Source organism: Hyla sarda, chromosome 6 (assembly GCF_029499605.1).
Source record: "Hyla sarda isolate aHylSar1 chromosome 6, aHylSar1.hap1, whole genome shotgun sequence".
Taxonomy (NCBI): domain Eukaryota; kingdom Metazoa; phylum Chordata; class Amphibia; order Anura; family Hylidae; genus Hyla; species Hyla sarda.
In genome coordinates this window covers 136695974-136708572 of record NC_079194.1, presented here as the reverse complement: position 1 = coordinate 136708572, position 12599 = coordinate 136695974, and positions in this window count along the sequence as shown.

Genomic DNA, 12599 nt, shown 5'->3' with positions numbered 1-12599 from the left:
ACAGAGGAAAATTTCTGTGCGTGATGACGGGGCGATACAGGGCCCCTTCGTGCTGTCACATCCCGCCCCCTGAATACAAGTCTATGGGAGTGGGCGTGGTGGCTGTCACGCCCCCTCCCATAGACTTACCTTAAGGGGGCGGGGTGTGACATCAGGAGGGGCCAGAGCTGTGACACACTGTACCCACTAAATATAATACTGCCACACACTGTACCCTGAATATAATACTGCCACACACTGTACCCCCTGAATATAATTCTGACATACATGCATACACATCATATATACATATACACCCCCTCTTATCCTCTGTGTCCTCATCATCCCCAAAACCCCTGCCAAACCTCTCCTCATCACTACTATTACCCCCCTCTCCTCATTACCCCCATAACCCCCCCTGCACCCCTCATCCACTCCATACCCCCCCGCACCTCTCATCACCCCCCCCCCCCCGCACCTCTCATCACCCCCCCCCCCGCACCTCTCATCACCCCCCTGCACCTCTCATCACCCTCATAACCCCCCCGCACCTCTCATCACCCCCCCCAAACCTCTCGTCACCCCCCACACCTCTCATCACCCCCATAACCCCCCCTGCACCTTATCACCTCCACAACCAATGCGCCCCCCCCCCCAGGCAAGTTTACTTACCCTGCCGGGGATCGATGCATCAGCGTGAGGCGGCTGCTCCTGTCACTGCACGGGGGAGGATGAAGAAGATCGCGCAGGACGTAGGCAGGGGCAGGGACAGGTCAGGTGATTGGAGTAGACATGCGTGCCTGCGCAGGGCATGTGACGTCTCTACTCCAATCAGCCCTTGGCCTGTCCGGCCATGCAATGATTCTTAAGGGGCCCGCGCCGTAGAAGTAGAAATGTGCGGGCGGCGGAGGGCCCACCGGACTATGAGACAAGCCAGTTAATAAAAAATTTTTAAAAAGCGAGCTGTGTCGACCGCTGGGCGCCCCTGTTGCTATTGCGCCCTGTGTGGCCGCACAGCTCGCACACCCCTAAGGCCGGCCCTGCCTATAACACTGCACACACTGATCTCCTATGCTGATCACTGGCGTGTATTAACACGCCTGTGATCAGTGTTATCGGCGCTTGACTGCTCCTGCCTGGATCTCAGGCACGGAGCAGTCATTCGTCGATCGGACACCGAGGAGGCAGGTAAGGGCCCTCCCGGTGTCCTGTAAGCTGCTCGGGACACCGCAATTTCACCGCGGCGGTCCCGAATAGCCCGACTGACTAGCCGGATAGTTTCACTTTAGATGCGACGGTCAGCTCTGACCGCCGCTTCTAAAGGGTTAATTCCGCACATTGCCGTGATCGGCAATGTGCGGTATTAGCCGCGGGTCCCGGTCGTTGATGAGCGCGATGTGATGCGGGGTTGCAGCGCGACCCCGCTTCATATGGCAGGAGCCGGCGCAGGACGTAAATATACGTCCTGCGTCGTTAAGGGGTTAAAGGGGTACTCCCGTGGAAAACTTTATTTTTATTTTTATTTTTTTATCAACTGGTGCCAGGAAGTTAAACAGATTTTTAAAGTACTTCTATTAAAAAATGTTAATCCTTCCAGTACTTATTAGCTGCTGAATACTACAGAGGAAATTATTTTCTTTTTGGAACACAGAGCTCTCTGCTGACATCATGACCACAGTGCCCTCTGCTGACATCTCTGTCCATTTTAGGAACTGTCCAGAGTGGCATATGTTCTCTATGGGGATTTTCCCCTACTCTGGACAGTTCTCAAAAAGGACAGAGGTGTCAGCAGATCTGCCCATTAAGTCTGGCAGACGTTTTATAAATTATGAAAAGTGCCCTCTTTTTTTACTTGAGCCCCTGCCCTTCAAAATGTCTGTGCACGTCCCTGCTGCTAAAATAGATTAGAACTATTACATTGACTTTGGTCATTGGCTCCTATCTGATACAAAATATTTTATGAACAATTATTTTTATAAGAAGGTTGGCAATCTAAAAATTTTTAATAACATTTTTTTTTAATAAGCACATTTTCTAATACCTGGGCAAGGGCCCTGCCCAGGTGTTTTAATATTATTTTTACTCAATAAATGTACATGATTGTTTAAGTTATATTTTGCAGGTATTTTTATTATTACTATAATCAAGATAGGATTACTTTAGTCAGCATCAGTTTCATTTCCATTTATTTCTCACTTTTATTTGTGATCAACCATCTGTCAATTTGTCCATATCTTTTATCTCTATCTTTTTGCTTCTTCCTTTTTATTCTTTCTCCTTTTCACCTATTTTTTCTTATTTCAATATCCTTGAGGACTGGTCATATAATTTCCTCATTATATTTTTCTATAAATCTCACAACATAGCCATTTAGCCAAGACAAGTGCAGATCCTTCCTAAGCATGTCCATTTACTGTCTGCCAGGTACGTACTAAAATCACCTTATGCTGGATAACCCCTTTAATAGCTGAAAAATGTACCTTCAAGGTGTTGTATTTCAGGCCTTTGTTGAACCTTTCCTGCAGAAACTTAAGTAGGTCAGCAAAATCAGGCAATTGGATATGATGAAGATCACACCAATACTTTAAACTACTGACAACACTGTTGTAGACTTAAAAATTTTTTTCACTGGAATACCCCTTTTTTTCAAATAAACTGGCTCCAGAAAGTTGAACAGATTTGTAAATTACTTCTATTAAAAAACCTTAATCCTACCAGTACTTATCAGCCGATAAAGTTGAGTTGTTCTTTTCTGTCTGACAACAGTGCTCTCTGCTGACACCTCTGTCTGTCTCAGGATCTGTGCGGAGCAGGAGAGGTTTGCAGTGGGGGTTTGCTCCTACTCTGGACAGTTCCCGAGACAAAGTTGTCAGCAGAGAGCACTGTTGTCAGACAGAAAATAACAACTCAACTTCAGCAACTGATAAGTACTGGTAGGATTAAGATTTTTTAATAGAAGTAATTTACAAATCCGTTTAACTTTTTGGAGCCAGTTGATATGAAAAAAATAATTTCACCGGAATACCCCTTTAATTTGAGGAAGGTCTTCTGGATAAAGCCAGAATGCCAAGGACATCACTTGAGATACTTAAAAGCATGAGACTCTGCCCGTCAGCCTACATGCTGTAAGATTAAATTCTCGGACAACAATATAGGACACTATCTTGATAAAGAAGATCTGGACAAGGGGTAATCTCCATTTAGCAACCTCTTGAAAGTTACAATGCTTAAAAAATATGGGACAAATCAACAGTAACATTGGAAAAAAAACAGTAACATTGTGGCCCAGACCCTTATTGTGGGCTCTGAGTTTGGTCTATATACCGAGTGTTTATATATATATATATATATATATATATATTCTTTTTTTGATGGTGTAGGACCCGTGTTGGATCTTTTTTAAGTGATTTAATAAAGGTAATGTCTGGGTGTTTTTTTAGGTCATTTGTTCTTTATGGTTGATCTGGTTGCAATGATACCCTTAAAAAATGGGGCGTCCCAGAATAGCAGTCCCACAATTACTGTTGCCTGGTCTTCCGTCACTTTTTGGAGTACTTTGGGAATCAGAGGAAAAGGAGAGAAGATGAACACCAACAGACTTGTCTAACTGATGGAGAGACCGTACAGATGATCCAATGTTCATGGAGCAAAACACTGGGGCTTTCTTCATGGTCCAGGTTGCCATCACAACGATATCTGGAACTCCACATGTCTGTGATCCATTGAAAAAGGCATCTGGATGGAGATTTCATTTGGACTTATTGACTGAATTCCTGCTGAGCCAGTCCACTTTGCAGTTGGATACTGCTATGATGTGCACCACCTTGACCTCGGTATGGTTCTTCTCTGCCCACGACATCAACAGGTAACATTCTTTCATCAGCAAGGATGACCTGGTTCCTCCCCTGCTTGTTGACAGAAGAAACCCAACACCATGTCCGACAGAATGAAAACCGAAGGGCCCAGAATTATGGGCAAGAAGTGCAGCAGGAACTAACCTAACCTATCTCCATCAGTTCTCTCATGATGGAAAAGCATAAGAGCTGGACCACTTCTGTTAAGCCAAATGATTGCCGATATGGGCTTCTCAGGCCCTCTTGGAAGCAAAGTCAACTGCATCAAGGGACAAAGACATCGGACCTAGAACAGTCGCCACCCTGACAAGCACTTGGTACATGACAGGAGGAACCCAATGCCTGCAAACTGCTTGGCAATTCTTTCTTCCGATAGAGTAAGGGTCATCTTCTCAGAATCTATATGGAAACCCAGAAATTTGCAAGTTCTGGATGGGACAAGGTGGGACTTCTGATGATTTATTATAAAGCAATGTTGCTCCAGTACATTTATGGTAAGGCAAATATGCTGGTGCAAAAAACTGATTCTGATTTAAAGAGCCAGATGTCCAGATAAGGCACAATAATCACTCCCTGAAGCCTTAGGTGGCCCGCCAGGATAACCACCACATGAGGAGAGGCCAAAGGGAAGGCATGTAAAATGGAAGGGGGCTATGGAGTTGTTCTGGTAAATTGTCACCATGAGAAATCTACTGTGAGCTCAGAGAATAGGGACATGTAAATAGGAGTCCCTAAGATTAATAACTGCAAGGAAGTCTTCTTGAAGGAATGCCATAAATGACCGGATGGTCACCATCCTGAATTTCTACTTTAGAAGGAGCTTGTTAAGTAATATGAGGTCTCTCTCTTTCTTCGGCAAAAAATCTGGGTATACATCACTTTTCCACATTGATGAAAAGAAACTGGGTTTCTGGGTTAATACAGGGCATCACCGCGATCGGTGATGTCCTGTATTAGCCGCGGGTCCCGGCTGTTGATAGCCGCCAGGACCGACCCGATATGACGCGGGGACACCGCGTGACCCCGCGGCATATCGCGGGAGCCGGCGGAGGACGTAAATATACGTCCTGCGTCGTTAAGGAGTTAAAAACAACTCTGAAGTACAGTGCCTTGCATATGTATTTACCCCCTTGGGGTAAACCAAATCATGTATAACCCAAGATTAAAATTTATTTAATTGGGATTTTATGTAATGGACCAACACAAAATAGTCCATCACTATTACATTTCAGAATTCTATTACTATTAAAAATCTTAAAAGTTTTGAGTGCATATGTATTCACCCCCTTAACTGTGATACTCCTTGCAAAAATCTGGTGCAAACAGTTAAAATCAGGTCCACCTGGCTGCAATTTAAAGGAGTTGTCCAGGATAAGAAAAATAGCACCAATCTTGTCCACAGGTCAGGTGTAGTACTGCAGCTCAGCCCCATTCATTTTAATAGAGCAGAGCTGCAATACCAGACAACCAGTGGTCAGGAGTGGTGCAGTTTTTGCATGAAAGAAGCAGCATTTTTCTAATCCTGGATAGCCCCTTTAATCCCAGTACAAATTTACCCATTCTGTGAAGGCCTCAGACTTTGTAAGAGAGCAGGACAGAAAAAAACGTACAAGAAGACCAACCAATGAATCCAAGGAGCTCACCAGTACTAAACAGGGTTAGGTTATAAAAATATATCCCAAGCTTTGAACATCTTACAGAGCATTAATGTGGACAGATGAGTAGACATTATCAAATGACCAGTCTACAAGGATAAAACTGTAGACTCAATACCAAGAGAACAATGTTCCATATGTGCTAGGAAAAAATATGCCACTATCAATCTATATATATATAAAACTCAACGTGTGTGTGTATGTGTGTACGTATGTGTGTGTGTATGTATGTGTGTATGTATGTATGTATGTGTGTACGTATGTGTGTGTGTATGTATGTATGTATGTATGTTCCACAAAAACTTCCAAACGGCTAAAGATATTAACATGAAACTTGGAACACATGTTACTTATATGTCAACAACAAACATAGGATAGGTGATTTAACCCTTACTCACCCCCATTTGCCAGGGGCGGAGTTTATGTTTAAAGTCCTATACAAGTCTATGGGAAATATAGGTTACCGCATAACTTCCAAACGGCTGGGGATATTTCGATAATACTTGGTTACATGTTACTTATATGTCCACTTAAAATATAGGATAGTTCATTTAACCCTTAACTACCCCCATTTGTGAGGGTCAGGGTTTTTGTTTAAAGTTCCATGCAAATCAATGAGAAATGTATGTTCTCACATAACTTCTGTATGGCTGGAGATATTTCAATACTTGGTACACATATTACGGGTCGAGATAGGAGGTCGAGATAGGAGGACGGGATAGGAGGTCGAGATAGGAGGACGGGATAGGAGGTTGAGATAGGTCGGCATGGGAGGTGGAGATAGGAGGTGGAGATAGGAGGACGGGATAGGAGGTCGAGATAGGAGGACGGGATAGAAGGACGGGATAGGGGGTCGAGATAGGAGGACGGGATAGGAGGTTGAGATAGGAGGTCAGGATAGGAGGTTGACATAGGAGGTGGAGATAGGAGGAAGGGATAGGGGGTTGAGATAGGAGGACGGGATAGGAGGTCGGGATAGGAGGTCGGGATAGGAGGACGGGATAGGAGGATGGGATAGGAGGTCGGGATAGGAGGTCGAGATAGGAGGACGGGATAGGAGGTCGGGGTATGAGGACGGGATATGAGGACGGGATATGGGGTTGGGATATGACAACAATATATGGGGGATGGGATTTGAAGTCAAAAGCTTCCTCCTTTGTTGATTTTCCTCCCCAACAAGGATGAGGAAGGAAAAACCGGGCAACGCCGGGTACTCAGCTAGAGAAGAAATAAAACTAACCTTGTATCTCATCACATATTATCTTAGTGATGCCACATATTACATTAGAGTAGGACCTCACAAAATCTAGTCCTGTGAATAAAAAGTAATGTTCAATGATTTGCTATAGTTACATAAGTTCTCAAATGTGCAAATTGTTTCCTTGTCTAGTTGTTGGATATAAAATGAATGCGAGGAACCTTCTGCATGAATGGTGCTTAAAGAGTACCTATCATCAAATTTTTTTTTTATATGTTCGAGCTGATTGTATATAGAACAGCTTTGTAATTAGATTTAATAAAATAAAAAAAATGCTTCCTTTTATGTGTGTTTTCATTTTGAAAATGTGGCCACTAGGGGTCTCCCTAGGAGTCCCTGGCTGCAAGCTTTTTCATTGATTTTGGACTCACGCTGGCCTGGCAGCGAGTCCAAAATTGCAGTGCTGGCTGAGCACATGACCAGTTCAGCGCAGCTCCCCGCCTGTCACTCAGACAGGCGGGAGCGCTGTGCTTAAGCAGGGCACTGAACACCGAGGATTAGCGGTGCTCTGAACACTGAGGACAAGCAGATATCTGGGCAGTGAGGACAAGCGGCGCTCCGAACACTGAGGACAAGCAGGGCTCTGTACATTGAGAACAAGTAGGCACCTTTTCACTGAGGACAAGCAGGTGCTATTCCGACCCCCCCCCCCCCCCATGAAGTGAGGGCAGAAGCAATCCCCCCCAGCAGGCTTCAGTGAGGCGGAGCCTGCTGGGGCACCCCCACATCCTCCTGCCAGGTGCTCACACGAAGTGAGCAAGAAGATAGGTGAGTTACAGAGCTTTTTAAAGCTCTTGAAAATTTTTTTTATGGCAGGGAAGGTGTTAGGTGTAGTTAGGGAACATAGCTTAAGTTAGTTTAGAAAAGTTTATTTAGTGATAGGTACTCTTTAAGTACCCTTTCTAATTTACAAAACATAAAATACTTCAACCAGGGGTCTGGGTAGGTTAATAAGACTCTGATTTGGGGATTAACACCTTAAGGACACAGCCCATTTTGGCCTTAAAGGGGTACACCGCTCCTAGACATCTTATGCCCTATGCTTTGGATAGGGGATAAGATGTCTGATCGTGGGTCCCCACGTGAAGTCACAATGCCCCCTCCCATAGACTTGCATTGAGGGGTGGGCCATGATGTCACAAGGGGGCGGTGCCGTGACCTCACGATACTCTGGCCCCTGTATCGCCCGTCATCAGGCATGAAGTGAAGTGGGGAGTGAAGTGGGGATCTGCAGGAGAGATTGCAGGGGTTCCCAGTGGTGTGACCCCCATGATCAGACATAGGGGATAAGATGTCTAGGGGCAGAGTACCCCTTTAAGGACACAACGAATTTTCTCTTTTGCATTAGTGTTTTGTTCCTACAAAGAAATTATTGTTTGGCTAGGATTTTTTCCCACCAGCAAAAACTGCCAGTTAAAACTGCCACAGCTTTTTCCTGCATTTTTCCTGTTTTTCTGGCGTTTTCCCTGGTGTGTGGAAACAGCCAAATTTGTACCCTGTGGCAGTTTTTCACTGCCTTCAGGGTACCACCTGTGGGTCAGATGCTGTTACCTCCCTCGCTCGCTCCCTGTTCCTGCCGGGTACGTGTAGCTCAATCCCTAGTGATGATGTCATTATGGGGCAGAGCTACAGATGGGAGCCAGGCTGGTAAGTCTGAGGCTCTGTTCACATTGTACGTTTTGTATAACCCAATGGCTGTCTGGGCATGCTGGGAGTTGCAATAATTGGAGGCTCCCTGTTTGGGAATACACTGCATTATGGCCGTTCTCCCCAGTGGAGAGTGCCAAAAATGTACTAACCAATTTTTTGTGGTTTTTTTTTTCCTTCTCGTTTCAGATCTATGTATGCAGAGGATTACGGCGGATTCGGTGGACTACAGCGATGAACTAGATTTTTTTTCTTTTAATAAAATGGCTAACGAGAACTGTGGGGGGAGTGTTTTTTTCAATAAAATTTTTTTCCAATGTGTCGTGTTTTTTTTTTTTTTTAATTGAATTTCAGGCTTAGTTGTGGAGGCTGTCTTATTGACGGAATCCATTACTAAGTCGGGGCTTAGCATTAGCCCCAAAAACAGCTAGCGCTAACTAGGGCTGGGCGGTATGAACAAATATGTGTATCACAGTATTTTTTAAACTTACGGCGGTTCCACGGTCTATAACGGTATTTTCACACACCCCCAATCATGTGACCCGCACGCGGTGTTCGGCGACCCCGCCCCCCCCAAATCATGTGACCCACCAGCACTGTTCTGCTCCCCCCAATTAATGATCAGCCCAGCGGGGTACTACTCACAGATGTCACCTTCAAGCACTGCCCTCCTCCTCTTTGTTGGGGGCCGCTGGCGCTGGAACTCACTGTACGCCAGTGGTCTCCAACTTGCGGACCTACAGTTGTTGCAAAACTACAACTCCCAGCATGCCTGGACAGCCAACGGCTGGAGACCACTTCTGCACACTGGTAATACAGAAATTAAACTTTAAACTCACCTACGTCGGCCACACGCTGGGGACTGGAACGCCGGACAGCCTATCACCGGCCGGAGCGATGTCCCGCCCCGGCCAGTGATAGGCTGAGCCCACTGTCATGTAACAAGCCGGCCAGAGCTTCTTACATGACAGTGGGCTCAGCCTATCACTGGCCAGGGCGGGGCATCGCTGCGGCCGGTGATAGGCTGATGGCTGTCCGGCGTTCCAGTCCCCACTGGGCTGATCATTAATTGGGGGGGGGGGGGCAGAACAGCGCTGGCGGGTCACATAGGATTAGTTCCCCGATGTGGGGACAGCGCTGCGCTGGGCTGATAATACATTCCCGAGGGGCCCAACCAGTATTGCGGTATGGGGGAAAATTCATGTCGTGCAGCCCCAAAAATTCGGTATGAACCAGTATACCACCCAGACCTAGCACTAACCCCCAATTATTACCCCGGTACCCACTGCTACAGGAGAGTCGGTAAGAGCCGGTACCAACAGGCCCGGAATGGCGCTCCTGGGCCTAGGCGGTAACAGGATGACGTTACTTAGGCTGAGAAGGGCCAGTCACAATGGTCCTCGCCCACCCTGGTACTGGCCCTCCCCAGCCTAAAAAACCTCAGCCTGTTACCGGCTAGGCCCAAAAACACGACACATTGGAGAAATTATTTTATTGAAAAAAACACTCCCCCACAGCCCTCGTTAGCCATTTTATTAAAAGAAAAAAAATCTAGTTCATTGTCGTAATCCTCTGCATACACGGATCTGAAACGAGTAGGAAAAAAAATTGTTTAGTACATTTTGTTGCTCTCCCCTGGGGAGAGCGCCCATAATGCAATGTCTTTCAAAACAGGGAGGCTTCAATTGTTGCAAAACTACAACTCCCAGCATGCCCAGACAGCGTTTAGCAACAGCTAGAGTCTCCCTGTCTGGGAAGACACTGCCAGAAGGATCTGTTAACATTATACAAAACATACAATGTGGCTTCCGTCTCTGCCCGCTAATGACATCATCACTAGGGGGAGTAGATACACAGGCCCAACCAGGACTGAAGTGAGGGAGGTAAGCGGACTTTGTCCTCTGTATACACTATATACAGCTATCTATAAATAGCTGTATATTCTGTTTACCGCCCAAAGGGTTCACCTACACTGTCCAGCAGTGTAAGTTAACTCTTTTCTTGCTGGGCTGGCGCATTCCTCACAGCTCAACAAGGGGTTAAGTGAGCCAGCAGTGTGTATACTGTATACACATTGCAGGCTCACTGTAAGTTCTTACTGGGCAGTAGATATACGACGTATATCTACTGCTCAGCATCAGCTGTTCTCCCGACTGTAGCCGTAAGCGCAGCTGAGTCCCGAAATTCACAGTAGGACGATCGTAACAGGTGTCAGAAGTGATACTTGCTGTGATCTGTCCCTTATTGCAGGTACTACTGCTACCAACATGGAGCACACTCTGCTCCTTGCTGGGAGTTGTAGTATCTGTACTAATAGACAGATTGTCCGGGTGTCACTTCTGACACCTGTTGCAATCTGTATATTAATGCAGGTACTACAGCTCCCAGCATGGAGCAGAGTGTGCTTAATGTTGGGAGTAGTACCTGCAGTTAAGGACAGATCACAGCTAGAGATTTTTGAAAAATTCAATTTGGCCAATTCGCCACATTTTCAGAAAAAAATTGTTTCAGTCTGAATTTATTTGCAGCGAATCTTTATTAAAAACGGCTATTTCTGGCCTACAGCCTCAATAGGGGTGTAGAACACTTTGCCTTGCTGTAACACGCATAGGGTGTGTGCTGGGTTAGTGAAATAATACTGTTATTCAGTATGACATGCAGATTAGAGGCGTCGCTATTAAAATCACTGTCGCAGAGCAGCACAATGACAGAGGAAGGGCGCCATTTTCCCAAAAGCTATTTTAAGATCTCTTTACAGGTGTTCAATGGGATTTAGATCTGGACTCATTGCTGGCCACTTCAGAACTCTCCAGCTCTTTGTTGCCATCCATTTCTGGAATCTATTTGATGTATGTTTGGGGTCATTGTCCTGCTGGAAGACCCAAGATCTTGGATGCAAATCCAGCTTCCTGACAGTGGGCTGTACAGTGCGACCCAAAATCCATTGGTAATCCTCAGATTTCATGATGCCTTGCACACATTCAAGGCACCCAGTGCCAGAGGCAGCAAAACAACCCACAAAATATCATTGAACCTCCAACATATTTCACTGTAGGTACTGTGTTCTTTTCTATGTTGGCCTCATTTCGTTTTCGGTAAACAGTAAAATAATGTGCTTTACCAAAATGCTCTATCTTGGTCTCATCTGTCCACAAGACATTTTCCCAGAAGGATTTTGGCTTACTCAAATTCATTTTGAAAAAATGTAGTCTTAATTTGTCTCTGTGTTAGCAGCGGGGTCCTCCTGGGTCTCCTGCCATAGTGTTTAATTTCATTTAAAAGTCCACGGATAGTTTGCGCTGATACTGATGTCCCTGAGCCTGTAGGACAGCTTGGATATCCTTGGAACTTGTTTGGGGCTGCTTATCCACCATCCGGACTATCCTGCGCTGACACCTTTCATCAATTTTTCTCTTCCGTCCACACCCAGGGAGATTAGCTACAGTGCCATGGGTTACAATCTTCTTGATAATGTTGCGCACTGTGGACAAAGGCAAATCTAGATCTCTGGAGATCGACTTGTAACCTTGAGATTGTTGATATTTTTCCACAATTTTGGTTTTCAAGTCCTCAGACAGTTCTCTTCTCCTCTTTATGTTGTCCATGCTTAGTGTGGCACACACAGACATACATTGCAAAGACTGAGTGAACTTCTCTCCTTTTAATCTGCTTTCAGGTGGGATTTTTATATTGCCCACTCCTGTTACTTGCCCCGGGTGAATTTAAAGGAGCATCACATGCTTTAAACAATCTTATTTATCCACAATTTTGAAAGTGTGCCAATAATTTTGTCCAGCCCATTTTTGGAGTTTGGTGTGACATTATGTCCAATTTGCTTTTTTTCTCCCTTTTTTAGTTTAGTTCCAATACACACAAAGGGAATAAACATGTGTATAGCAAAACATGTGTTACTGCAATCTTTTTCTTTGGAAAAACTTCATCTTCTAGAAAAATTTCAGGGGTGCTAACACTTACGGCCATGACTGTATGGTAGCAGAATGAGACAGTCTGGAGGTGCAATCAGCAGCATCAGGAGTCCTGAAAGTGACCTGGTGACATAGCGGGCGGTGGGTGGCAATACAAGTACCCGGTGACGAAGGTGGGGGGAAAAAAGGAAAACTTGGCATCAGATGTGTGGCATCAGGCGGGTGGCAGGATCAGAATAGTAGCTGAGGCAGGTAGGCAGAAGAAAACGGTCTCTTTTGT